We start from the raw sequence: 27,188 nt of genomic DNA on the forward strand, positions 1-27,188 counted from the left end.
AAATTTAAGTGGACCTCAGTGCGCACTGCGCAGGGAGCTTAATTTGGTGCAGCGCGCCGGGCGCTCACTGTCGCATTGCTTAAAGAGCGCCTTTGTGTTTTAGGATGAACAGCAGAGACCAAAGGAACAAGGCAAAGTGTTGTGAAATAAAATATTACCTGTAATACGCATTTTGTTATTTGCTGATTGAAACTGCTAATTAAACTGTGAATTGAAACTAATAGGAAGAAAACAACTCTCGCTCTTTATATAGCTGACGTGTCTTGCGCATCCGTTCTGTGCATTTTATTTCACAACACTTTGCCTTTCTTCTCTGCTGTTCACTTCAAACACGCTCCATGCGACCGCAATGCTCTCGTATCAGACGCTTGCTCGATCACCTCCTCGTTTGCTGTCCCGTGCGCGCACGAAGCGCGGTGGTGCGTTTACGGGCAGTCGGAGAAATCAACGCCAACAAAAAAATTACATCCAGCCTAGTTAAGACCATACCAAAGACTATAAAAATGGGACCCATTGCCTCCCTGCGTGTGTGACGATCATTGGGACTTAAAAAAAAAAAAAAAAAAAAACTTAAAAAAAAAAAATTTTTTTTTTTTTTTTTGTACCCATGTATAATGCGCACCCCGGATTTTAGGACAATAAATTAGTAACATTTTGCGCACTATACACGGAAAAAAACGGTAGTTAAAGTTATGAAACTACAACAGTTAACTATTGTATTATTTTGCCAGCAGTTATTTTGTTTATTTTTTTTTATTTTTTTTATTCGATTGGTGGATTGGGTTGTTACGTTGAGAAAGGAAAGGAAACGATACAAATGGGCAGCTGTATTGAGTCATGGGGTTGTCACGTGCCGTTGACACCTGGCTCAACAGGGGGGATGGAAGGGCAGTTCAGTCAGCTTTATACAACATATGAATTTGATTCATATTCAAAACGTTTATAAAAGAAATTTTGTAGAGCTTGTTTAACATGTGCTTAACACGATCCACAGGGTTATAATGCCTGGTCATAATAGATGCATTCTAAAAATGGATTGAATTGGCTTCAAAATAAACACTGAATGCCTTAACAGTGGCAAAAACTTTATGTAAAGAAATAATAGTTTGTCAACAACTGCTGTAGATGTTAAAGAATGGAATCAATCATTTTAGTTAACTGTAGGTTTGGTTCATAGACTGTTGTTGATCAGAACTGTTTTTCTTTGTTAAGTGTTAAACACAGTTTGAAGTAGTTGCGTACAAGTTATCCTATATTTACTCAATGTTTGTTTAAGGAACTGCATACCAGTTACCTTACATTTACTTAACATTTGTTTTAGTGTTTAGGACAAGTTACTTATTGTTATTGAGTGCTAATTTACTAAGTAGATAAAGTCTAGCAAAGGTCTAGTTGCATTGTTCCACAGGAAAGCGGCAATTGAAGTTATCTGATCTCACTCGCGGACGACTCGGCCAACAACCGGAGAAGAACAAACTCTGCGGGGGTCACGGGCCGACAATGAAATGCTAGTTCACACCACACTACATTCCTTAGCTAATCAACGTTGCTACAGACACAATCTTCCCTCCCTTTGGTGTAGCAACGCCTCTGTAACCAGGGCAACCAAAACAGTGATGAGAGGAGCAGAAGAAACATCTCAAATGACTAATGCAAAGGTTGCAGAAAAGGTGCTGTTTTTTGCTGTTTTCCGGACGTGCTGCTGTCCTTTCGGTGGCGGATCCAGGTCCAGATCACCCCAACGTTCTGGCTGAAGGTCCCAAGAAGGAGGGGGACGGAGCCTGCGTCGACTGGACCCTATAAATTGGTGGAGCGCATCTCACATGCCGTCCGGCTGGCCGGCAAAGGAGGATCGTGGTATCATCTGTCCCAGTGCGCCCCAGTGAAGGGTTCCTGCAAGGAACCAGATCAGCCATCGACAGTCCCCGCCCCAGTTCATACAGAGGCAGAATAATCCTCTTCCCCCTTGGTGGCCAGGTAGTCCACCCTGAGCCACTGAAGACATCGACCACGCAGCAGACATTCCCAAGTTCTCCCCGGACGGAGCAGAGCTGCGAAGGGGGTGAGAATCGTGCTCACCCTCCACCAGTGGGCGTGCCAAGCCCCCAACGACTGAACAATCGCGAGCAATTTTTATCTTGATTGATAACATTCTGGTCGCCTAAGGCAGAGGGACCGTGTAACTCTTTTCCTGCATTTAATCTGGCCGCAGGTTTTTTAAATTTCACACACAATTTGGACCGGAGTATTGAGGAAAAACCTCATCTTCACTGGACGTTATTGCTTTCATTGTATTTTCTTACTTATGTTTGATTGATCGAGGTTGACATAATCATATGATAAAACAGGAGGGATATGTTAGGGTTTGCAGAATATCTTCATCGTATGATTATGTTGGAATGTAACCTGTAATAATTTAATAAGTTTGTCCTGTCTAGACAAAATTAGTTTACCACTGATTGACTAAACGCAGAGGAAGCAATCAAAGTTGCTTTGTTTACAGAAAGTCGTAAAAGGCCCCCTGCTATGCTTTGATCAGCAGGGGACCGTCTTTACCTTATCCTGTGTGTTCCCACACCCCCACTTTCAACCCCACTCTGTTTCTCTCAATAAATAAGCACCTGACGAGGCCTGAGTCAGACTTCATTCGACCATCGCTGTAAGCACAGCGACGAGTGAACTCTCCGCCTGCAGGTGTCTAAAATGACAAACTTGACTCCAGTGTGGTTCTTGCAAAATAAGTTAGAGTGAGCACCACCCTAACATGCAGTGCTTGATATAACACAGAACACTGTCTGTGAACACGTTCAAGTCCCGGTGTTCGAAGATGTCCCAGTTAGTCCTGTCGAAGCAGTCCTGCAACTGCTGAGAGGCGTCATCAGGCCAGGTTTTAACAGTTTTAGTGATGACAGGAGCTGATCTCCTGATGGTGGTATATCCCGGGATTAATAGCAGTGACATATGGTCAGACTGGCCCAGGTGAGGTAGCTGTTTTGCCCTGTAGCCTAGCTTAATGTTAGAGTAGACCTTGTCCAGAGTGTTAACTCCTCTAGTGGCACATTTAACATGCTGGTGGAAACTAGGGAGTGCTGCTTTCAAATCTACATGATTAAAGTCCCCTGCCATGATGTGGACTGCGTCAGGATAACTGCTCAGCTGGCTGCTAATACTGCCATGTAATAGTCCAATGGCTAGCTTAGCATTAGCATCCGGAGGTATGTAAACAACAGTCGTCATGACTACGGTAAATTCACGAGGGAGGTAAAAGGGCCTGCATTTAATAGTCACATACTCCAGGTCCGGGCAGCAGTGACTGTCTACAGTCACCATATTAGTACACCAGTTGTTATTGACGTACATACACAGCCCCCACCCCTTGCTCTTGCCGGAGTTCTCAGTCCTGTCATGACGCTGTGTGGTGTAGCCTGCTAGCTCGATAGCAGAGTCCGGTATGAGTGGATGAAGCCAGGTTTCGGTGATCAGTACCATGCAGCAGTCCTTCACGGTCTGGTTCGCAGACATCTGTAGCCTTAGGTCATCCATCTTGTTAGCAAGAGACCTGGCGTTGGTAAGAAACAGGCTAGGGAGCGGTGGTTTGAACGGCCGCTTCCGTAGCCTGGTTAGCGCGCCGGCCCTGCAGCCTCGTTTCTGCCTCCTCTCTCTGCGCTGCCTTCGCTTCCTCCCAGCGGGGATGGTGATCCAAGGGAAGCCGGGGCGTCTGATGATATCCTCCGGTATGTTTTTCGAGCGGTGAAACTCCGCTGCGACACTCAACTCGCAGCAAACACCTATCCTGATCCTAATTTACGCCAAATTCTCCAAAATTTCGTTTTTCACTCATTTCTACATTTTTTAACCGATTCAACCCATTCCAACTTTTAACTGTTCATCATTTGCCTACCTATTCAATAAATTCACACTTACCAAAAATTCCACATTTTCAATTTTGACATTTACACCAAATTTTCCAAAATCTCGGTTTTCCCTTCTACTTTCTACATTTTTCAACCAATTCAACCCGTTCCAACTTTAAACATCATTCTGCAGCATTCCCCAAGTACTTCTTCAACGTCTTTGCCTTCACACGCAATTTCTACAGGAATTGCATTGTCTAGTTCAGGGGTGGCCAACCCGCGGCTCACGAGCCGCATGCGGCTCTTTGGCTGGTTTCATGCGGCTCTTTTACGTTCATATCAACATTTGTGTTTATTTTTCGTGCGTATTTGCTTCGCTTGAGTTCAATATAGTATTTTGGTCAAACACGTGAGGTGAAATCCCAGAAAGGAGGAGGGACAAACCCATTTGAGGACTGTCAATTTCGCTCTCAAAATGGCAAGGAAAAAATGCACAGCTAAACGAATATATGACGATGAACACAGGGCTGAGCGATTGGTTTTGCTGGCTTTTTAACGAATGGCGACTGTGACTATAGTGGGGCCCATTAGGTCCAGAAAAGCTGACAAGACGCTAAGGCAGGGGTGGCCAACCCGGCCAAAATGGCAAGGAAAAAATGCACAGCTAAACGAATATATGACGATGAACACAGGACGTTTTTAACAGAGTTAAAGTTGTTTTTTGTTGAATGTAATGGCAAGCCATTCTGCCTGATATGTCGGACGTCATTAGCGCATTTAAAAGCTTCAAATGTTCAGCGCCACTTCAGCTCACTTCATGCCAATATCGATAAGGACTTTGCAAAAGGGACTGAATTTCGCAAGCACAAGTTTGGACACTTTGAAAAGTCAGGCAGAAAAATAGGTACAGTTTTTCAAAAAAATTACGAAGCACTCAGACTGTCACACTTGCATTGTTTCAACTGGCTTGGAACATTGTATCAGGGTTTTCCAAAACTATCTTGATCATATGATTATGTTGGAATGCGGTATAACCAGTAATAAATAACCTAGCTTGTTCCATCCTACACAATGTTGTAAAACATCCCCTGCTCTGCTAATCTAGAAGTCAAGGGCTTTAACTTGTCTATTCAGTCCACTGTCACCCCCACCCTTTTTCTCTTAATAAACATGCTCTTGTGGGAAGCAAGAGTCAGACTTCATTCGACCATCGCTGTAAGCACAGCGACGAGTGAACTCTCCGCCTGCAGGTGCCCAAAACGACGAACTTGTCTTCGTGTGGTTCTTGCAAAATAAGTTAGAGTGAGCACCACTCTAACATTTTGGTGCCGAAACCCGGGACCTCTCATATTCGCCATCTGGCTGACGGAGGACGACACGCTGTACACCGTCGACGGGCCAGCGTCCATTTAGCCGGACCTGGTAAAGAAAGACCTGGGAAGGAAATTCTTCACTGGGCCAGCATCTTAGGTCTGCCTTCGTCTGACAGAGGTGGATTGACGGGACCCGGCAGTGCAGCGAATCAAGGGGACAAGTAAGTTAAAGCCCTAAAGTTGTGGGATTGTGTTGTTGTGAAACGCGTAAAAGGTAGAGGCGCACGGAATATAGTTTGGGTTCGAGTCCCAGGGGAAGAAACAGGCTAAGAAAAGAAGAGCTTCTTTTTCGTTCATCGAAGAAGTGCGTAGATTCTTCTTTGTCTGTTTTTCCAAGCTGAGGGATCTGGCTTGGGTTAGAGTCCTAGTGGAAGGAACGTGCTAAAAAACACGGATCTTCTTTTTTGTTAATCAAAGAAGAGTATACCGTTTCTCTCCATATATAATGCGCAAAATTTAACTAATTCATTGTCCTAAAATCTGGGGTGCGCATTATACATGGGTACAAAAAAAATAATAATAATAATTTATCTTTTTTTTTTTAATCCGGATATCATACGGAGGCCGCCATTACAGATGCGCTTTCTTTTCTGCTGTTCACTTCAAACACGCTCCATACGAACACAATGCTCTCGTATCAGACGCTTGCTAGATCACCTGCTCGTTTGCTGTCACAATGTACCCTACACAAATCCGAAACATTTCTTTGCTATTGAGTATGCTAGCGCATGCGCAGTGATACTGACCGGCAGAATAACATCCGGTTGTTCCCAAAGATGATCTTTTTTCTGAAATAATTTTACGTTCACGACTCTGGTGGGTCTCATCACCAAGGGAGACGAGACTCAATACAGGCTTGAGGTTGACCTTCTGACCACGTGGTGCAGGGACAACAACCTCCTGCTGAACGTCGACAAGACCAAGGAGATTGTTGTGGACTTCCGGAAGGGTCACACCCAACACCTGCCGCTGACCATCGACGGTGCTGTGGTGGAGCGAGTGAGCAGCGCCAAGTTCCTGGGGGTGCACATCAGTGAGGATCTCTCCTGGTCCACCAACACCGCATCACTGGCAAAGAAAGCCCAGCGCCGCCTGTACTTCCTGCGGAAACTTAGGCGAGCGAGCGCTCCTCCGGCCGTCATGACTGCATTTTACCGCGGCACCATTGAGAGCGTCCTCTCCAGCTGTATTGCTGTTTGGGGTGGCGGCTGCACTGACTACAACTTGAAGGCCCTGCAGCGCATAGTGAACACGGCTGGTAAGATTGCTGGTGCTTCGCTCCCCTCCTTGAAGGACATTTACACCTCCCATCTCACCCGCAAGGCGACCACGATTGTGAGTGATGCGAGTCACCCCGCTCACTCTTTGTTCGAGCTTCTGCCCTCTGGGAAGAGGTACAGAAGCCTGCGCTCCCGCACCTCCAGACTCTCAAACAGCTTCATACTCCAGGCTGTTAGGATCCTGAACTCGCTCCCCCGTTCTGCGTAGCGTCCTGTACTTTCACTGTCTGAACTGTCTGAATGCACACTGGCTCTTATTATTTATTATTTGTTATTACTCTTATTTATTGTTTGTGCCTTTTTGTTTATGATGTTTTTTACTTTTGCGCTATGCTTGCTGGCTCCGTTATTTATTGTGTTATCTGTTTATTTATTATTTATTCATCACTCTTACTATTGATTGTTAGAATTTTTGCCTTCTTGTTTTTATATTGTGTCGCGTACATGTATGTCTATCGTGTTATGTGTCTCGTCACCGTGGGATAGAGAAAAACGTAATTTCGGTCTCTTTGTGTGTTGTGACATGTGGAGAGATTGACAATAAAGCTGACTTTGACTTTGACTTTAAGTAGGATTCAAAATTTGGGTGCGTATTATACATGGGTACAGGCTTTTTTCCAGCATCGACATGCCATTTTTAGGGTGCATATTATACATGGGGGCGCATTATACATGGAAAAAAACGGTAGATTTTTCTTTGTACGTTTTTCCGGCCAAAGAACAGCTCGGGTTCAAGTCCCAGTGGAAAGAACGGGCTAAGAAAAAAACTGAGGTTTTTTTTCTTAATTGAAGAAGGGCGTAGTTTCTTTTTTTGTCCGTTTTTCCAAGCTGTTTGGAAGGGTTTTACACCCATCCTGGATAGGCCTAAAAATAAAAAGCGCTGGAGTTTGTGTGATTGAGAGTGACTGGTAGGATAAATTGACTAAATAGCAGTTCTAGCATTGATCCACGGCAACAATACAGGCCAGTAAGTGTTGAAAAGTCAATTTAAACCTGCATTGAGGATCCTCGAAGAAAAATAATACATTTTGAAAAAGAAAATTGTATAAACCTAAAATACCAAATTAAGATGGGAAATAAAAACGGTAAATCCCTAGCTCTTGACGGAGATGAGAAGTACATAGCGAGTAAATTTGTTAATTGTATGCAATACATGCCGAAGTGGAAGAAAAGGTATGGAGTAGAAGGGAAGTTGAAAGTTGAAGTGTGGAAGATAGTGGTTGATGTTTTGGAGGAGAGTGTAGATAGGATGACGAAGGGACAGAAAAAGAAAAGGAAAGAGAGAGAGTTGAATTGTGCTAGAATGTGGTTAAAAGCTTCGCAAGAGAGAAGAGAACAAATCCAAAAGACAAAAGATAGAAAGATGAAAAGTGATGAGGCTGCGACCATGTTTGTCAGGCCGGAAGACAATGAGGCCACAGTGCGCAGGCGCACTGTCCCGGATGCAGCGCAGGCAGAGGAGCAAGAGAGGCTGTCCGCTTGTGCGCAAAACTTGTATCCAAGCTTAACAGACCTGCGCCCTCCCCCATATAACAGCAAAAAAAGTCAGGGTCAAATGATTAGAAGCCCTGTACAAACAAGAGGTTTGACCACTGCTGCTAGATTTTCCCAAAATTTAGACAATGTTGATGTCTGCCCAATGATCCAAGTGCCAAACCCTATTGTAGGGGAAGGCCAACCTCCACATACATATGTTTTTCGGCCATGGACTTTGGAAGAGGCAAAGAAAGCAGTTGAAGGGGTTACCCCTGTTGCTGAAGACCCAGAAAAATGGACAGAAAACATGGCTGGAATCATACATTCCTATAGACTAAATGGGCATGAGGCAGGAGAAGCTGCAATGTCTTCCTTGGGAAAAGACTGGGCAAAGGTTAGAGGAAATTACACAGGTAGAAATAATCAAGGGCCTTTTCCCTATCCCGTTGAGGGAAATCAATTGGGAGGGGAGTATGCAGCACAATGGAATGATCTTGTGCAAAGAGTGCAAACAATATTTCAAAGACGAGCGAATTATGGTCATTTGGCAGGAATAAAACAGAAGCCTGGGGAAGATACTGATGGTTTTCGCTTGAGATTTGAAAAAGAATTCAGGGTGCATAGTGGCATTCCATTCAATGATGCAGCTGAGAGTGCTTATCAGCAACACCTTAAAAATGCGTTCCTTACTAATTTCCGCCCTGAAATAGGCAACTGGGTGAGGAAACATTTGGTGGAAGTAGATATTGCAAGTGTGACAACAACTATGCAATGGGCCAGACATGCTGAAAAAGCGATAAAAAAAGGCAAAAGTTCTGATGTATTTCATCTAGACGTTAATGACCTAGATGAAGATACACCAGTCTTCTTCCAAGGGTCCCAGAGGGGCAGAGGAGGTAGAGGCCAACAAGGTCAAAGGCCACCATACAATTCAAAACCCCCACCAGATTCTGACAACTGTTGGAACTGTGGGAAACGTGGACACTGGTCAAGAGAGTGTCGTTTTGCAAAACAAAACCAATCAAGGGGTGGAGGAAGGGGGAGAGGATAAGCCAAATTCTCAGCATGACTAGATTGCCCCCCTATGACCTCTTGTGCTCCTACAGATGAAGAAATAGTAGATGTCCATACAGCATGGGACGTTCTGAGTGCATTAAAAGAAAAAACATATGTTACCTTAAACATTGGAGGAAGTGAAGTAGAGTTTTTGTGTGATACCGAAGCTTGTAAAACCGTAATAAAAACTAAAGTCCCTAATCCGAAGGCCTCCCAAAATACAATTTGGGTGAAATCTGCTGATGGGCAGGTACACAAGGAGAGTATCTCCAATCCAGTTGTAGTGAGAGATGATGAAACAGAAGTCATAGCTTCAGTCTCGATTGTTCTATCCCCAAAATGTCCCATAAACCTGCTGGGACGAGATCTGATGACTCGGTTGGGAATTACAATAATTCCAGTAAAGGATGGCATGCGAGCATGTAGAGTGAGAGATGTAGACTCATATGCTGCACAAGCAGGTGAACAGATTTCCTGCTCTTATGACATCACTTCCGAAGGGAATCCCAAGCTACCAAGCAGATTGCTGAGTGAAGCTCGAAAACAATTGTCCCGACCTGAATCAGAAATGACTTGTAATCAATTACATGTCACCATGAATATCCTCACTGATCCACATGATGACTATATTGAAAGTTTTCTCAGTGACACAGAAGTAACTTTAACAATCACTGCTCTGTACACAGATCGCGGGTCATTTGCAGCTGCTGCTGTGCTCCTGCCCGCTCCTCAGAAAGACAAATACAAGTTGTCGGCAGTACCCCACATTTCATTGTTCAAACCTCACAGTATAACATGGGCAGATGTGGGTTGCCAAATTAAACTTGCTAGATCTGTCACTGATTATGAGGACAAAGGTGATGGGTGGAGCTACAGTACCAGTTGTGACATATGGAAGCAAACAGTGTGTGAAGTAGCTGTTGGTAGGGCATGCGCTTGTGCGCTAACCTGACTAGTTGACATTTGTTTGAATGAAAAGGAGGAGGAGGACTTGGCTGGGCTTCCTGAAAAACTGTGGACAAAGGGCCCATCTGATGTAGGACTTTTAACGTTCATTCCACCAGTACAGATCAAACCAAGATCTGAGTGGCGTCCAAGAGTTAAGCAATATCCTTTAAAACACGAGGCAATAAATGGGATTACCCCTGTTATAAATGATCTTTTGACAGGAGGAATCATTAGGAAGTGCTTGGATTCTCCTTGCAACACTCCTATTTTTCCAGTCCAAAAGGCCAATGAAATTGATTGGCGAATGATACAAGATTTACGAGCAGTGAATGATGCAGTGCAGACAAGAGCACCTAATGTGCCTGACCCACACACACTTCTGAACACTTTGAAACCTAACCAGAGGTTTTTCACAGTAATTGATCTTGGCAATGCATTCTTCTCAGTGCCAATTCACCCAGACTCACAGTTTTGGTTTGCGTTTACCTTTAAAGGACAAAGCTATACGTACACCAGATTGCTGATAGTCCAACTATTTTCATTCAAGCTATCATGGCCTGTTTGTCTGATTTTCAGATGTCAAACAAAAGCCAACTTCTAGTTTATGTAGATGATCTCCCGATAGCCTCTGAAACTGAAGCTGCTTGCAAGGAAGACTCCTTAGCATTGTTACACTTTCTCTGCAAAACAGGGAATAAAGTGAGCAAGAACAAGCTACAATGGGTCAGACAGGAAGTGAACTATTTAGGTCACACTTTGTCAGCTTCTGGAAGACAGATACTGAGAACCAGAAAGCAGATCATTGCAGATGCACCGAAACCTGAAACAAAAAAAACAAATGATGTCATTTTTGGGACTCTGCAATTACTGCAGAGCATGGATTCCACATTATGCGGAAAAGACACAACCGCTGCTGAACATTGTGCATGGAGTCCCCATGGCAATATATAGATAATGTGGACACCAGTAACAGATGATGCTTTTGTGGTGCTGAAACAGGCTCTGATGAAAACTACAACTCTTATCTTGCCAGACTACAATAAAACCTTTGTGCAAACTGCAGGAATGGTTTTATGACCTCAGTGTTGCTGCAGAGTCATGGCAGCAAACTAAGACCAATTGCATTTTATTCCAAAAAATTGGATCCAGTGGCTCAATCTTTGCCAGACTGTGTCCAAGCAGTGTGCGCGGCAGCGCTTGCAGTGAGACAAGCTGCAGATGTGGTGCTCTTTCACAAAATGGAGCTGCTGGTTCCACATGCTGTAGACGTGTTGCTACTGCAAAGTAAAATGAACTTTTGTTGACCAGCCAGACACCTGTCTTACACTGCTACACTTCTGTCACAACCACACATTGTGATAAAGAGGTGCACAGTCCTTAACCCAGCAACGCTGATCCCGTTGCCAGGAGATGGTACCCCACATAACTGTTTGGATGCCACAGAACATCTACAGCTGCCCAGAGAAGATTTACGTGACACGCCACTTGACAAAGGGGAAAAGTGGTTTGTGGATGGATCATGTTCAAAGGATCCTAAAGGAAACAATAAAAGTGGTTATGCAATTGTGAAATTGCCAAACCAGATTGTTGAAGCAGAGAAGCTTCCATACAACAGGTCAGCGCAGGCTGCTGAGCTGATTGCGCTAACAGGAGCTTGTCAATTAGCGGAAGATAATGAAGTCACTGTATACACAGACAGTCAGTATGCGTTTTCTACTCTGTTCTATTTTGCGAAACAATGGGATCGCAAAGGGATGACAACATCGACCGGTAAGCCGGTTACCCATGCCTCCTTGTTAAAAGACTTGTTGCAGGCCATTCATTTACCTGCTAAACTAGCTGTGTGTAAATGTGCTGCTCACACCACTGGCACAGATGAAGTCTCAAATGGAAACAGATTAGCAGACAAAATTGCTAAAGAAGCAGCAGAAGGGAAACATGGCCATGAATTCTTTTTAATAGATTCATAGTTAAGACTATACTGACAGATATGCAGGGCAATGCTCCAATGATGGAAAAACGAATGTGGACGGCAAAAGGTGCAATGATGGATAGAGATAATATCCACCGCATCAATGACAAACCTGTTTTACCAAAATCACTTTTTAAGGCAGCAGCGATTGCGACACATGGGCCTTGCCATGTGTCGACAGGAGGGATGAAGTCTATCATACATCAACAATTCACTACCTTTGGTTTAGATGCTTACTTGAAAATATTTTGTAAAGCATGTCCTGTTTTTGTGAAACATAATCCACAAGGAAATATGAGACTTAAGAGAGGCTCATTTCCAAAACCGTCTTACCCATTTCAAATCATGCACATGGATTTTATTGAGCTCACACAAAGTGGACCTCACAAATACTGCTTAGTGATGATTGATGCATTTTCCAAATGAGTAAACGAGCAGATGCCTTAACAGTGGCAAAAGCCATCTGCAAAGCCATCATACCGACTCATGGCATCCCCCAAACCATTTACAGTGACAATGGTCCACACTTTGTGAACCAAGTTGTACAGAACATGGCTGCACACCTTGGGATAACATTAAAAAACCACTGCGCTTGGCATCCTGCGAGCGGTGGCCTGGTTGAACGAGCAAACTCCACTATCAAAAGCAGGTTGAAAAAATGCATGGAAACAACAGGCAGATCTTGGCCAGAGTGCCTAGACTTAGTGAAGCTCTATATGAGAATTACTCCCACTTCAGAAGGGCTAACACCTTTTGAAATCATCCATGGGAGACCATATAGACTACCTGTGTTCCCTGCAGATTTGCAAAAAGCAGATGAAGAACAGTCCTTGGCAGACTATATGATAATGACGCTCAAACTGAAAGATGTGTCAAATGCAAATTTACTGCCGCCTGATCTTTCCTCCTCACAGGTCGACAAACCCATCGATCCAGGAGACTGGGTCTACATCAAGGTCGTAAAAAGAAAGAACTGGCTCAGCCCACGGTGGGAGGGACCATTCCAAGTCTTGCTGACTACCCCCTCCGCAGTGAAGATTGCTGAACGGCCCAGCTGGATTCACCTCAGCCACTGCAAGTTGCAGAGAGTGCTGGACCCCTAATTTGGAGTGGTGGGGAAGGCTGACTTCAAAGGGGTCCTATCGTTTAGGGTGGAACGTCTCAATGTTGGTGAAGAAAACAACGATCCCCACTCCGCTAGGCGAGGGGATGTCCCGGTGTCTCTGCCATCCTAGTAGCAACGGGGCTCCATATGCCAGATGGATCCTCTGCTGCGTTGTGGTTGGAGCGTGCTATGGTCTATGGACTCATTTGAACAGACCAAGTGACAATGTTGACCGTGGAAAACGATGGTCACACGATGAGAACTTTGAGGACTGGTCATGGGACCCCGAAAACCCATACGAAACCAACACGTGGTACCGGTACGTCAAGTTCACTGTGAGAGCCCACAAACAGGAGGGATGTTATGTGTGTTCAAAACTCCCCCCTTCCTCCACGCAAGTTCACTTGGAGACCAGAGCAATGAATGTCACTGAAGCAAAATGTATGGCATCCATGGGAGGAGTCGGATATCAACACCCTGCTGTCAAAGTGAGTGATGACGACCCTTTCCGCCCTGGACTTGCGGAAGGCACCTGTGATTAGCTTTTCTGGACAAATCTCAATGTGACTGTTAAAGGACGAACATTACCGCGGGTGGCCTACACAGAGCGGCGACCTGGAGTGAACTATACGTGTTACATCCAAGGAAGTAAAACCCACAAATGCATTGACAGTGACTGCTCTCTAGGAGGAAACTGGATGGGAGCTTTGGACATCGCCGCTGAGTGTCATGATAGGAGAGCCATTTCAGTTGGGGAGGGCTCTCCGACTAACATGTCTGCACCATCGAACGGAACATACTTCATACACAATGGCTGGTGGCTTTGTAGTCACAAGGTTTGTCCGATGCTGCCCGCCAACTGGACAGGAGTGTGTGCACCAGTGTGGGTGACAGACCACACCTACAGGATACGACATCGACAGCTGACGACAGCACACGACTCTTCTGGACGTCAACGCAGAGCGGTTGCAACCTTTGACCCTCATGACCCTATCTGGGGTGCGAATGTTCCAGACGACCAAAAAGTATGGTCCGTTGGGGACAAAGTTGTTCATGCGCTTTTTCCCTGGGTCGGAGTTGGAAAACATTCACTCTTCATCGAGACACTGAACTATCGTTTTCAATCCTTTGCGAATCTCTCACTACAAGTCAACGATGGACAAAATAGAGAGATTCAGGCTATTAGGCTGATGGTCTTGCAGGATGGTTCTGGACTTGTTGACGGCAGCACAAGGTGGTGTGTGCCACATCATTGGGACTTGCTGTTGCACATAAATTCCTGGAGAAAATGACACACACATCTACGACGCCATGGCCTCACTGAAGAACTTACAGCAGGCCATGTCAAATGACAAAGTTCCACAACAGTGGGGTTTCTTTTCATGGCTATTCTCTGGCAACTGGTGGCAACTGCTGTTGAAACTGGTGTCTGCTGTGCTTGTTGTTGTGCTTGTTTACGACCTGTGTTATCCCATGTTTGAAGTCTGCTGTGACGAGGGTTGTCTCTTCTACCGTAGCACACGTACATATACAACTTCTTAGTCGTAACGGATGTGATGACCTTGATGTAACGCGGATTGCGTAGGTGCTGTTATACTGTGCATGTTTTACAGAAACTTGATGATTTGACTGTTAGGGTGGTGCTCACTCTAACTTATTTTGCAAGGACCACACTGGAGACAAGTTAGTCGTTTTAGACACCTGCGGGTGGAGAGTTCACTCGTCGCTGTGCTCTCAGCGATAGTCGAATGAAATCTGACTCAGGCCTCGTCAGGCGCTTATTTATTGAGAGAAACAAAGTGGGGTTGCAAGTGGGGGTTTGGGAATACACAGGTTGGGCTGGAGACGCCCCCCTGCTGATCAAGGCATAGCAGGGGGCCTTTTACGACTTTCTGTAAACAAAGCACCTTTGATTGTTTCCTCTGAGTTTAGTCAATCAGTGGTAAACTAATTTTGTCTAGACAGGACAAACTAATTAAATTATTACAGGTTACATTCCAACATAATCATACGATGAAGATATTCTGCAAACCCTAACATATCCTCCTGTTTTATCATATGATTATGTCAAACCTGAACAATCAAACATAAGTAAGAAAATGAAATCAATGAAATGAAAACAATAACTTCCAGTGAGGTTTTTCCCTCAATACTCCAGTCCAAAGTATGTGCAACTCAAAAAACCTGCGGCCAGATTAAGTGCAGGAAAAGAGTTACACGGTCCCTCTGCCTTAGGTGACCAGACTGTTATCAATAAAAAAGGAAAAAGAAAAACACAGAAACGGTACATCATTGAATCCATCACTTGCAAGGCATTTTCGATGGTCAAATCATCAAGTTTCCGTAAAGCAATGCCGAGTCAAACAGCATCTACGCAATCCACGTTTTGAATTAGGGGTCCAGCACTCCTTGTAGCTTGCAGTGGCTGAGGTGAATCCAGCTGGGCCGTTCAGCGATCTTTACTGCAGTGGGGGTAGTCAGCAAGGCTTGAAATGGTCCCTCCCACCGTGGGCTGGCCCAGTTCTTTCTTTTGATGACTTTGATGTAGACCCAGTCTCCTGGCTTGATGGTGTTGTCGACCTGTGAGGATGACAGAGCAGGCGGCAGTAAATTTGCATTTGACACCTCTGTCAGTCTGAGCGTTCTGACCATGAAATCTGCCAAAGACTGTTCTTCATCTGCCTTTTGTAAATCTGCATGGAACACAGGTAGTCTATATGGCCTCCCGTGGATGATTTCAAAAGGTGTTAGCCCTTCTGAAGTGGGAGTAATTCTCATATAGAGCTTTACTAAGTCTAGGCACTCCGGCCAAGGTCTGCCTGTTGTTTCCATGCATTTCTTCAACCTGCTTTTGATAGTATAGTTTGCTCGTTCAACCAGGCCAGCGCTGACTGGGTGATAAGCGCAGTGGTTTTTTAACGTCATCCCAAGGTGTACAGCCATGTTCTGTACCACTTGGTTCACAAAATGTGGACCATTATCACTGTAAATGGTTTGGGGAATGCCATGAGTCGGTATGATGGCTTTGCAAATGGCTTTTGCCACTGTTAAGGCATCTGCATGTTTAGATGGAACTATTTCCACCCATTTGGAAAATGCATCAATCATCACTAGGCAGTATTTGTGAGGTCCACTTTGTGTGAGCTCAATAAAATCCATGTGCATGATTTGAAATGGGTACGACGGTTTTGGAAATGAGCCTCTCTTAGGTCTCATGTTTCCTTGTGGATTATGTTTCACACAAACGGGACATGCTTTACAAAAATTTTTTAAGTAAACATCCAAACCAAAGGTAGTGAATTGTTGATGTATGATGGACCTCATCCCCCTGTCGACACATGGCAAGGCCCATGCGTCGCTATTGCTGCTGCCTTAAAAAGTGATTTAGGTAAAACAGGTTTGTCATTAATGCGGAGGATACTATCTGTATCCGCTATTGCACCTTTTGTTGTCCACATTCGTTTTTCCACCATTGGAGCATTGCCCTGCATATCTGTCAGTATAGTCTTATCTATGAGTTGCGTGTCCTCTGAATCTATTAAAAAAAATTCATGGCCATGTTTCCCTGCCGCTGCTTCTTTAGCAATTCTATCTGCTAATCTGTTTCCATTCGAGGCTTCATCTGTGCCTGTGGTGTGAGCAGCACATTTACACACAGCTAGTTTAGCAGGTAAATGAATGGCCTGTAACAAGTCTTTTAACAAGGAGGCATGGGTAACCGGCTTACCAGTTGATGTTGTCATCCCCCTGCGCTCCCATTGTTTTGCAAAATAGAACAGAGTAGAAAACGCATACTGACTGTCTGTGTATACAGTAACTTCCTTATCTTCCGCCAATTCACAAGCTCTTGTTAGTGCAATCAGCTCAGCCGCCTGCGCTGACCTGTTGTATGGAAGCTTCTCTGCTTCAACAATTTGGTCTGGCAATCTCACAATTGCATACCCACTTTGATTGTTCCCTCTAGGATCCTTTGAACATGACCCATCCACAAACCACTTTTCCCCTTTGTCAAGTGGTGTGTCAATCAAATCTTGTCTAGGCAGCTGTAGGTGTTCTGTAGCATCCAAACAGTTATGTGGTGTACCATCCCCCGGCAACGGAATCAACGTTGCTGGGTTAAGGACTGTGCACCTCTTTATCACAATGTGTGGTTGTGACAGAAGCGTAGCAGTGTAGGATAGGTGTCTGGCAGGTGACAAAAAGTTCATCTTGCTTTGCAGTAGCAACACATCTACAGCATGTGGAACTAGCAGCTCCATTTTGTGAAAGAGCACCACATCTGCAGATTGTCTCACTGCAAGCGCTGCCGCGCATACTGCTTGGACACAGTCTGGCAAGGATTGAGCCACTGGATCCAATTTTTTCGAATAAAATGCAATTGGTCGTAGTTTGCTGCCATGTCTCTGCAGCAACACTGAGGTCATAAAACCATTCCTGCAGTCCGCCGTTTGTACAAAGGTTTTATTGTAGTCCGGCAAGATAAGAGATGTGGTTTCCATCAGAGCCTGTTTCAGCACTACAAAAGCATCGTCTGCTTCCGGAGTCCACATTAATTTTTCCGTCATTGCCATGGGGACTCCATGCGCAATATCTAACAGCGGTTGCGTCTTTTCCGCATAATGTGGGATCCATGGTCTGCAGTAATTGCAGAGCCCCAAAAATGACATAATTTGTTTTTTCGTCTCCGGTTTTGGTGCATCTGCAATGATTTGCTTTCTGGTTTTCTGTATCTGTCTTCCAGAAGCTGTCAACGTGTGACCTAAATAGTTCACTTCCTGTCTGACCCATTGGAGTTTGTTCTTGTTTACCTTGTTTCCTGTTTTGCAGAGATAGCGTAACAATGCTAAGGAGTCTTCCCTGCAAGCAGCTTCAGTTTCAGAGGCCACCAGGAGATCATCTACATAAACTAGAAGTTGGCTTTTGTTTGACATCTGAAAATCAGCCAAACAGGCCATGATAGCTTGCATGAAAATAGTTGGACTATCAGCAAATCCCTGTGGCAATCTGGTGTACGTATAACGTTGCCCTTTAAAGGTGAACGCAAACCAGAACTGTGAGTCTGGGTGAATTGGCACCGAGAAAAACGCATTGCTAAGATCAATTACCGTGAAAAACTTCTGGGTAGGTTTCAAAGTGTTCAGAAGTGTGTGTGGGTCAGGCACATTAGGTGCTCTTGTCTGTACTGCATCATTCACTGCTCGTAAATCTTGTATCATTCGCCAATCAATTTTATTGGCCTTTCGAACTGGAAAAATAGGGGTGTTGCAAGGAGAATCCGAGCACTTCCTAATGATTCCTCCTGACAAAAGATCATTTATAACAGGGGCAATCCCGTTTATTGCCTCCTGTTTTAAAGGATATTGCTTAACTCTTGGACGCCACTCTGATCTTGGTTTGATCTGAACTGGCGGAATGGATGTTAACTGTCCTACATCAGATGGCCCTTTTGTCCACAGCTTGTCAGGAAGCCCAGCCAATTCCCCCTCCTCCTTTTCATTCAAACAAATGTTAACTAGACAGGGACGCGCACACGCCCCTGCCCTACCAACACCTACTTCACACACAGTTCGCTTCCACATGTCACAACTGGTATTGTAGCTCCACCCATCACCTTTATCCTCATAATCAGTGACAGAATCAGCAAGTTTAATCCGGCAACCCACATCTGCCCATGTTATACTGTGAGGTTTAAACAATGGAATGTGGGGTACAGCCGACAACTTGTATTTGTCATCCTGAGGAGCGGGCAGAAGCACAGCAGCAGCTACAAATGACCTGCGATCAGTCTACAGAGCAGTGATTGTTAAAGTTACTTCTGTGTCACTGAGAAAACTTTCAATATAGTCATCATGTGGGTCAGTGAGGATGTTCATGGTGACATGTAAGTCATCACAAGTCATTTCCGATTCAGGTCGTGTCAATTGTTTTCGGGCTCCACTCAGCAAATCGCCTGGTAGCTTGGGATTCTGTTCAGCCGAGACGTCATAGGAACAGAAAATCCGCTCACCTGCTTGTGCAGCATATGAGTCCACATCTCTCACTCTACATGCTCGCATGCCATCCTTTACTGGAATTATTGCAATTCCCAATCTGGTCATCAGATCTCGTCCCAGAAGGTTTATGGGACATTTTGGGGATAGCACAATGGAGACTGAAGCTATGACTCCCGTTTCATCATCTCTCACTACAACTGGATTGGAGATACTCTCCTTGTGTACCTGCCCATCAGCAGATTTTACCCAAATAGTATTTTGGGAGGCCTTTAGATTTGGGACTTTAGTTTTTATTACGGTCTTACACGCTCCGGTATCACACAAAAACTCTACTTCACTTCCTCCAATGTTTAAGGTAACATATGGTTTTTCTTTCAATGCATTCAAAATGTCCCATGCTGCATGGACATCTACTATCTCTTCCTCTGTAGGAGGACAAGAGATCACAGGGGGGCAATCTAGTCATGCTGAGAATTTGGCTTTTCCTCTGCCATTTCCTCTGCCATTTCCTCCACCCTTTGATTGGTATTGTTTTGCAAAACGACACGATCTTGCCAAGTGTCCTCGTCTACCACAGTTCCAACAGGTCTCTGAATCTGGTGGGGGTCTTGAATTATATGGAGGCCTGCGACCTTGTTGGCCTCTACCTCTTCCTCTTGCCTGCTGGGACCCATGAAAGAAGACTGTTGTATCTTCATCTAGGTCAACATCATCATCATCGCCTAGATGAAATACATCAGAACTTTTGCCTCTTTTGATCACTTTTTCAGCATGTCTGGCCCATTGCATAGTTGTTGTCACACTTGCAACATCTACTTCCACCAAATGTTTCCTCACCCAGTTGCCGATTTCAGGGCGGAAATTAGTAAGGAGCGCATTTTTAAGCTGTTGCTGATAAGCACTCTCAGCTGCATCATTGAATGGGATGCCACTATGCACCCTGAACTCTTTTTCAAATCTTAAGCGAAAATCATCAGTATCTTCCCCAGGCTTCTGTTTAATTCCTGCCAAATGACCATAATTCGCTCGTCTTCGAAATATAGTTCTCACTCTTTGCACAAGATCATTCCATTGTGCTGCATACTCCCCTACCAATTGATTTCCCCCACCAGGATAGGGAAAAGGCTCTTGATTATTTCTACCCGTATAATGACCTCTAACCTTTGCCCAGTCTTTTCCCAAAGAAGACATTGCAGCTTCTCCTGCCTCATGTCCATTCAGTCTATAAGAATGTATGATCCCAGCCATGTCTTCTGCCCATTTATCTGGGTCTTCAGCAACAGGGGTAACCCCTTCAACTGCTTTTCTTGCCTCTTCCAAAGTCCATGGCCAAAAAACATACGTATGTGGAGGTTGGCCTTCCCCTACAATAGGGTTTGGCACCTGTATCATTGGGCACACATCAACATTGTCCAAATTTTGGGAAAACCTAGCAGCAGTGGTCAAACTTCTTGTTTGTACAGGACTTCTAGCAATGTGACACTGACTTTTCTTTCTGTTATATGGGGGAGGGTGCAGGTCTGCTAAACCTGGATACAAGTTTTGCATACGAGCGGAAGATCTCTCTTCCTCCGCTTGAGCTGCATTTCCAGCTGCGGCCGGAGCCGTGGCCGGGACAGTGCGCCTGCGCACTGTGGCCTCGTTGTCTTCCGGCCTGACAAACATAGATGCAGCCTCATCACTTCTCAACTTTCTATCTTTCGTCTTTTGGATTTGTTCTCTTCTCTCTTGTGAAGCACTCAACCACATTCTAGCACAAATCAATTCCTTCTCTTTACTACTCTTTTTCAGTCCCTTTGACTTCCTCTTCACACTTCCACTTTCAACTTTGCTTCTACTCCAAACTTTTTCTTCCACTTTGGCATGTATTGCATACAATTAAGAAATCTACTCGCCATGTACTTCTCATCTCCTTCAAGAGCTAGGGATCTGCCGTTCTTATTTCCCATCTTACTTCGGTTTTCTAGGTTTATACAATTTTTTATTTCTTTTTCTTCTTTTCTTTACTTTGAGGATCCTCAATGCAGGTTTAAATTGACCTCTGACCAACTTCTCTCTGCAGTCAATTTATCCTACCAGTCGCACACTCAACCACACAACTTTCATGCAAACAGGTTGGAAAAACAGACAAAAAAAATGAGAATCTACGCCCTTCTTCAATTAGGAAAAAGAAACTCCTTTCTCTTAGCCCGTTCCTTCCACTGGGACTAGAATCCCAGCTGTTTCATAGCTTGGAAACACCAAAGCCGTATCTCATAACTCGGACAAACCGAAGATGTATCTCATAGCTAGGGCAAACCAAAGCCGTATATCATAACTCGGACAAACCAAAGATGTATCTCATAGCTCGGACAAACCAAAGCCGTATCTGCGCTTTTTTCTATGACTTACTTGTCTCCCTTGGTCCGCTGCGCTGCCGGGTTCCCGTCAATCCACTTCTGACAGACGAAGGCAGACCTAAGATGCTGGCCCAGCGAAGAACTTCCTTCCCAGGTCTTTCGTTACCAGGTCCTCCAATGGACGCTGGCTTGTCGACAATGCAGCACGTCCTCCTCCGTCAGCCAGATGGCGGGTATGAGGGTCCCGGGTTTCGGCACCAAAAATGTTAGGGTGGTGCTCACTCTAACTTATTTTGTAAGGACCACACTGGAGACAAGTTAGTCGTTTTAGACACCTGCGGGTGGAGAGTTCACTCGTCGCTGTGCTCTCAGCGATAGTCGAATGAAATCTGACTCAGGCCTCGTCAGGCGCTTATTTATTGAGAGAAACAAAGTGGGGTTGCAAGTGGGGGTTTGGGAATACACAGGTTGGGCTGGAGACGCCCCCCTGCTGATCAAGGCATAGCAGGGGGCCTTTTACGACTTTCTGTAAACAAAGCACCTTTGATTGTTTCCTCTGAGTTTAGTCAATCAGTGGTAAACTAATTTTGTCTAGACAGGACAAACTAATTAAATTATTACAGGTTACATTCCAACATAATCATACGATGAAGATATTCTGCAAACCCTAACATTGACCATCGAAAATGCTTCGCAAGTGATGGATACAATGATGTACTGTTTCTGTGTCTTTCTTTTTATTTTTTGTTGATAGCGTTCTGGTCGCCTAAGGCAGAGGGACCGTGTGAGACTTTTCCTGCATATTAACATCGGCCAGCAGGTTTTTAGATCACACAATAAGTTTGAACTGGAGTATTGAGGGAAAACCTCATCTTCACTGGAAGTTATTGCTATCATTGGTTGTTGTTTTTGTCGTGTTTCACCCTACACGTTCTCAACCCGTCCGCTGTCATCTCAGTTTTTTATTGATCTTTTTTATTATTGTTTTTCTTATTTTTACTATTCTTCTTTATATTTTCTTACTTATGTTTGATTGATCGGGTTCACATAGTCATATGATAAAACAGGAGGGATATGTCAGGGTTTTCCAGAACTATCTTGATCATATGATTATGTTGGAAGTCAAAGTCTGCTTTATTGTCAACGTCTTCACATGCCAAGACACACAAAGAGATCGAAATTACGTTTTCTCTATCCCACGGTGACAGGACATATTACACGATAGACATACAAGTAAACAATGCAATATAAAAAACAAGAAGGCACAAACAATAAATAAGAGTAATAATAAATAATAAACAGATAACACAACAAATAATACAGAAGCCTGCGCTCCCGCACCTCCAGACTCTCAAACAGCTTCATACTCCAGGCTGTTAGGATTCTGAACTCGCTCCCCCGTTCTGCGTAGCGTCCTGTACTTTTACTGTCTGAACTGTCTGTATGCACACTGGCTCTTATTGTTTATTATTTGTTATTACTCTTATTTATTGTTTGTGCCTTTTTGTTTATGATGTTTTTTACTTTTGCGCTATGCTTGCTGGCTCCGTTATTTATTGTGTTATCTGTTTATTTATTATTTATTGATCACTCTTACTATTGATTGTTTGAATTTTTGCCTTCTTGTTTTTATATTGTGTCGCGTACATGTATGTCTATCGTGTTATGTGTCTCGTCACCGTGGGATAGAGAAAGACGTAATTTCGGTCTCTTTGTGTGTTGTGACATGTGGAGAGATTGACAATAAAGCTGACTTTGACTTTGACTTTTGATAAGAGCCAGTGTGCATACAGACAGTAAAAGTACAGGATGCTACGCAGAACGGGGAAGCGAGTGCAGGATCCTAACAGCCTGGAGTATGAAGCTGTTTGAGAGTCTGGTGGTGCGGGAGCGCAGGCTTCTGTACCTCTTCCCAGAGGGCAGAAGCTCGAACAAAGAGTGAGCGGGGTGACTCACATCACTCACAATCGTGGTCGCCTTGCGGGTGAGATGGGAGGTGTAAATGTCCTTCAAGGAGGGGAGCGAAGCACCGATAATCTTACCAGCCGTGTTCACTATGCACTGCAGGGCCTTCAAGTTGTAGTCAGTGCAGCCGCCACCCCAAACAGCAATACAGCTGGAGAGGACGCTCTCAATGGTGCCGCGGTAAAATGTAGTCATGACGGCCGGAGGAGCACTCGCTCGCCTGAGTTTCCGCAGGAAGTACAGGCGGCGCTGGGCTTTCTTTGCCAGTGATGCGGTGTTGGTGGACCAGGAGAGACCCTCACTGATGTGCACCCCCAGGAACTTGGCGCTGCTCACTCTCTCCACCACAGCACCGTCGATGGTCAGCGGCAGGTGTTGGGTGTGACCCTTCCGGAAGTCCACAACAATCTCCTTGGTCTTGTCGACGTTCAGCTTGGAGGTTGTTGTCCCTGCACCACGTGGTCAGAAGGTCAACCTCCAGCCTGTATTGAGTCTCGTCTCCCTTGGTGATGAGACCCACCAGAGTCGTGTCGTCAGCAAACTCCACTATACGGTTGTCGCTGTAGGTTGCAGTGCAGTCATGCGTCAGGAGGGTGAAGAGCAGCGGACTGAGCACGCAGCCTTGGGGGGCCCCCGTGGTCAGCGTGATGCTGGCGGAGATTTTGTCGCCAACACGTACTACTTGTGGCCTCTGACAGAGGAAGTCCAGTAGCCAGTTGCAGAGGTAGGTACTGAGGCCCAGGGTGTCAAGTTTGCTGATGAGGCGTTGTGGCACAATGGTGTTGAAGGCAGAACTGAAGTCCACAAACAGCAATCTCACATACGAGTCCCTTCTCTCCAGGTGGGTGAGGGCCGAGTGGAAGGCGGTGTAACCAGTAATAAATAACCTAGCTTGTTCCATCCTACACAATGTCGTAAAACTACCCCTGCTCTGCTAATCTAGAGGTCAAGGGCTTTAACTTGTCTATTCAGTCCACTGCCACCCCCACCCTTTTTCTCTTAATAAAGATGCTCTTGTGGGAACCGAGAGTCAGACTTCATTCGACCATCGCTGTAAGCACAGCGACGAGTGAACTCTCCGCCTGCAGGTGCCCAAAACGACTAATTTGTCTCCGTGTGGTTCTTGCAAAATAAGTTAGAGTGAGCACCACTCTAACACATTGCACGGGCTAAAAAGCCATACAATGAAGTGGAGTTCGTTAAAAAATGCCTCAGTGACGTTATTGAAATCTTGTCTCCTGAAAACGACTAAAACGAATGATCTGTCCCGCCACACATAGTAAGGGAAAACCTATTATGTTTTTGTTTGTGGAATACCTTGAACTGAGAGTTTGTCTGTGTGAGACAATGCACACAATGTTCATTGTTGAAGATGTGGTTTTTGGTCTGTGGTTTTAGTACTGTAGGAGTCAATTTGTCATTATCATGTTGGTGCGTGACATAATAATGTCACACAATAAACTTGGCTGAGCAGAGGTGTGTGCGTGTGCGTGTTTGTGTGTGTGTGTGTGGGGGGGGTGTTCATGTGTGCTCATGTGTATGATGTGGCTCTTTGTGATGACACAGTAAAAAATGCGGCTCTTACTCTCTGACTGGTTGGCCACCCCTGGTCTAGTTCTATTTCAGGGGTCACCAACATGGTGTCCGCGGCCACCAGGTCGCCCGTGAGGACCGCACGAGTCGCCCGCAGGACTGTTCTAAAATGAGCTCAAATAGCGGCACTTGTCAGTGAGCTGCATCTATTTATTTTACAGTCAAACCTCGGTTTCCGAACGTCCGATTCTCGAACAAATCAAAATTCGAACAGAAAATTCGAGATTTGTTTGCGTCGGTTGTTGAACAAAATTCGGAGGTTGAATCTCGCGAGATGAGCCGAGAGGACCTGAGAAAACCCGACCGCGCGGCCCGGATGCCGAGTGACTCCGTAGTTATTGTATTTTCGTTACTTTGAGGATTGTATTAACCCAGGGGTGGGCAAACCTTTTGACTTGCGGGCCGAATTGGGTTCTAAATTTTGACCGGGGGGCCAAACCAGGAGCAGATGGATGTAGTGTTTGTGTGAAGTAATATAAATGAAATGTAAAGGTCATTGCATAAAAGGTTTTTACTTTTAGTAGATACTAAAGCATGGATATTTAAAAAAAGCTTTTTGAAACCAAATGCATTTATTAACAGCATTAAAAAAAATGTCACCAAAAAACTACTTACTATTAGTGATTCTTATTAAATACGACACTTGTTATGATGAATAACATTTTCCATTACTTCAGCGCCTGCAGGTCAGATTTATGAAATATGTTTATCTAATGAGGCAAAATCATATCCAACGGCAAACATTCTGACCAAATACATCATCTTGAAGAATCAGTGAAAGAATACATCTAAATAAAGTACCGTAAATTCCGGACTATAAGCCGCGACTTTTTTCCAAAGTTTGAACCCTGCGGCTTATAGTCAGGTGCGGCTTATATAAGGATTTTTTTTCCCGGGATTTTGATGACTTGATCACTTTTATACACTGCAGTATCTTGAAGAAAAAAAACAACAACAAAAATACTATTTTGAAACACTACTATGGCTGCTGCTTATTCTGGATGTGTTGCTTGTGACTATTATGAGTTTTAGTAGGAATGCACGCTAGGTGACCTGCGTCAAAGGGCTCTAAACCCTTCGTCACAGGCAATGTTTAGAAAGACATGTTAAAGTATGTTATTAAAACTTTAAAAAGGCTTTCTGTGAACGATCTTTCTTTGTAAAAAAAATGCGTGTGCACGTGGGGCTTATAGTCCGGTGCGGCTTATATAAGAAAAAAACTAAAATATCCCCCAATTTCAGCTGGTGCGGTTTATAGTCCGGTGCGTTTTATAGTCCGGAATTTACGGTAATAAAGAAATCAATAATATTGTTGCTTTCCCTTTTTGGCTAGTGCATCATAGTCTGGAGTAAAATTTGTTGTGGTAATTTTTAGGATAGAGCCGAGGTGTCGGTCTGTTAACCTATCTCTGCGACGGGCTTTGTTGACGTTCATGTGGCTGAATGTCTTCTCACACACGTAGGTCGAGCCAAATTGTCCACTCTTTTTAACATTCGGCACTCACTGTCCACCTTTCTTTTTTTCGGGCCACTCATTTTAATGGAAGGATTCCAGGGGAAGGTTTGTGGGTGGCATTAGCGTAAAACTGTATCTGAAAACTCAGCGCGCAAATTACGAGAATATTGACGTCACAGCCTACACTCGGTTTGGCACTGATAGATGAAATTACTACGTACTACTGAGTACGCACGCACACGCACTTGTGAGTGTGCACCGAGCTTTCTGACACGGCTCCCGGGAATAAATACGCGGGCGGGCGCTTCCCTATCTACTGGGGAAACATAGTAATTGCAGGGAAAAGGACCCAAAAAAGAATTAATACAATTTATTCAGGTTTGGCGGGCCGGATTAAACGGCCCCGTGGGCCGGATGTGGCCCGCGGGCCGTAGTTTGCCCATGCCATGATTAGGGGTTAATAATTAACCCCTAATCATGCCTCCAAAGAAAGCAAGTGGGAGCAGTAAAGCCATCCTAAAACACAAAGACGCTCTTAAAGCAATGGGACAGTGCGCGCCCGGCGCGCTGCGGTTGCGCGATCGGGCCAAATTAAGCTCCCTGCCCACTGAGGTCCACTTTCGAAAGTACATCAGGACTTTAAAAATATTTTTTAAATTTCAGCGACGGCTCAGTCACAATAATGCGACCAGCGCGGTGCAGTTGCGCGGTCGGTGACACGCTACGGTTGCGCGGTCGGCGGTGCGCGATCGGACAAAATTAAGCTCCCTGCGCACTT

This window comes from Syngnathus typhle, linkage group LG19 (genome assembly GCF_033458585.1).
Source record: "Syngnathus typhle isolate RoL2023-S1 ecotype Sweden linkage group LG19, RoL_Styp_1.0, whole genome shotgun sequence".
NCBI classification, from domain to species: Eukaryota; Metazoa; Chordata; class Actinopteri; order Syngnathiformes; family Syngnathidae; genus Syngnathus; species Syngnathus typhle.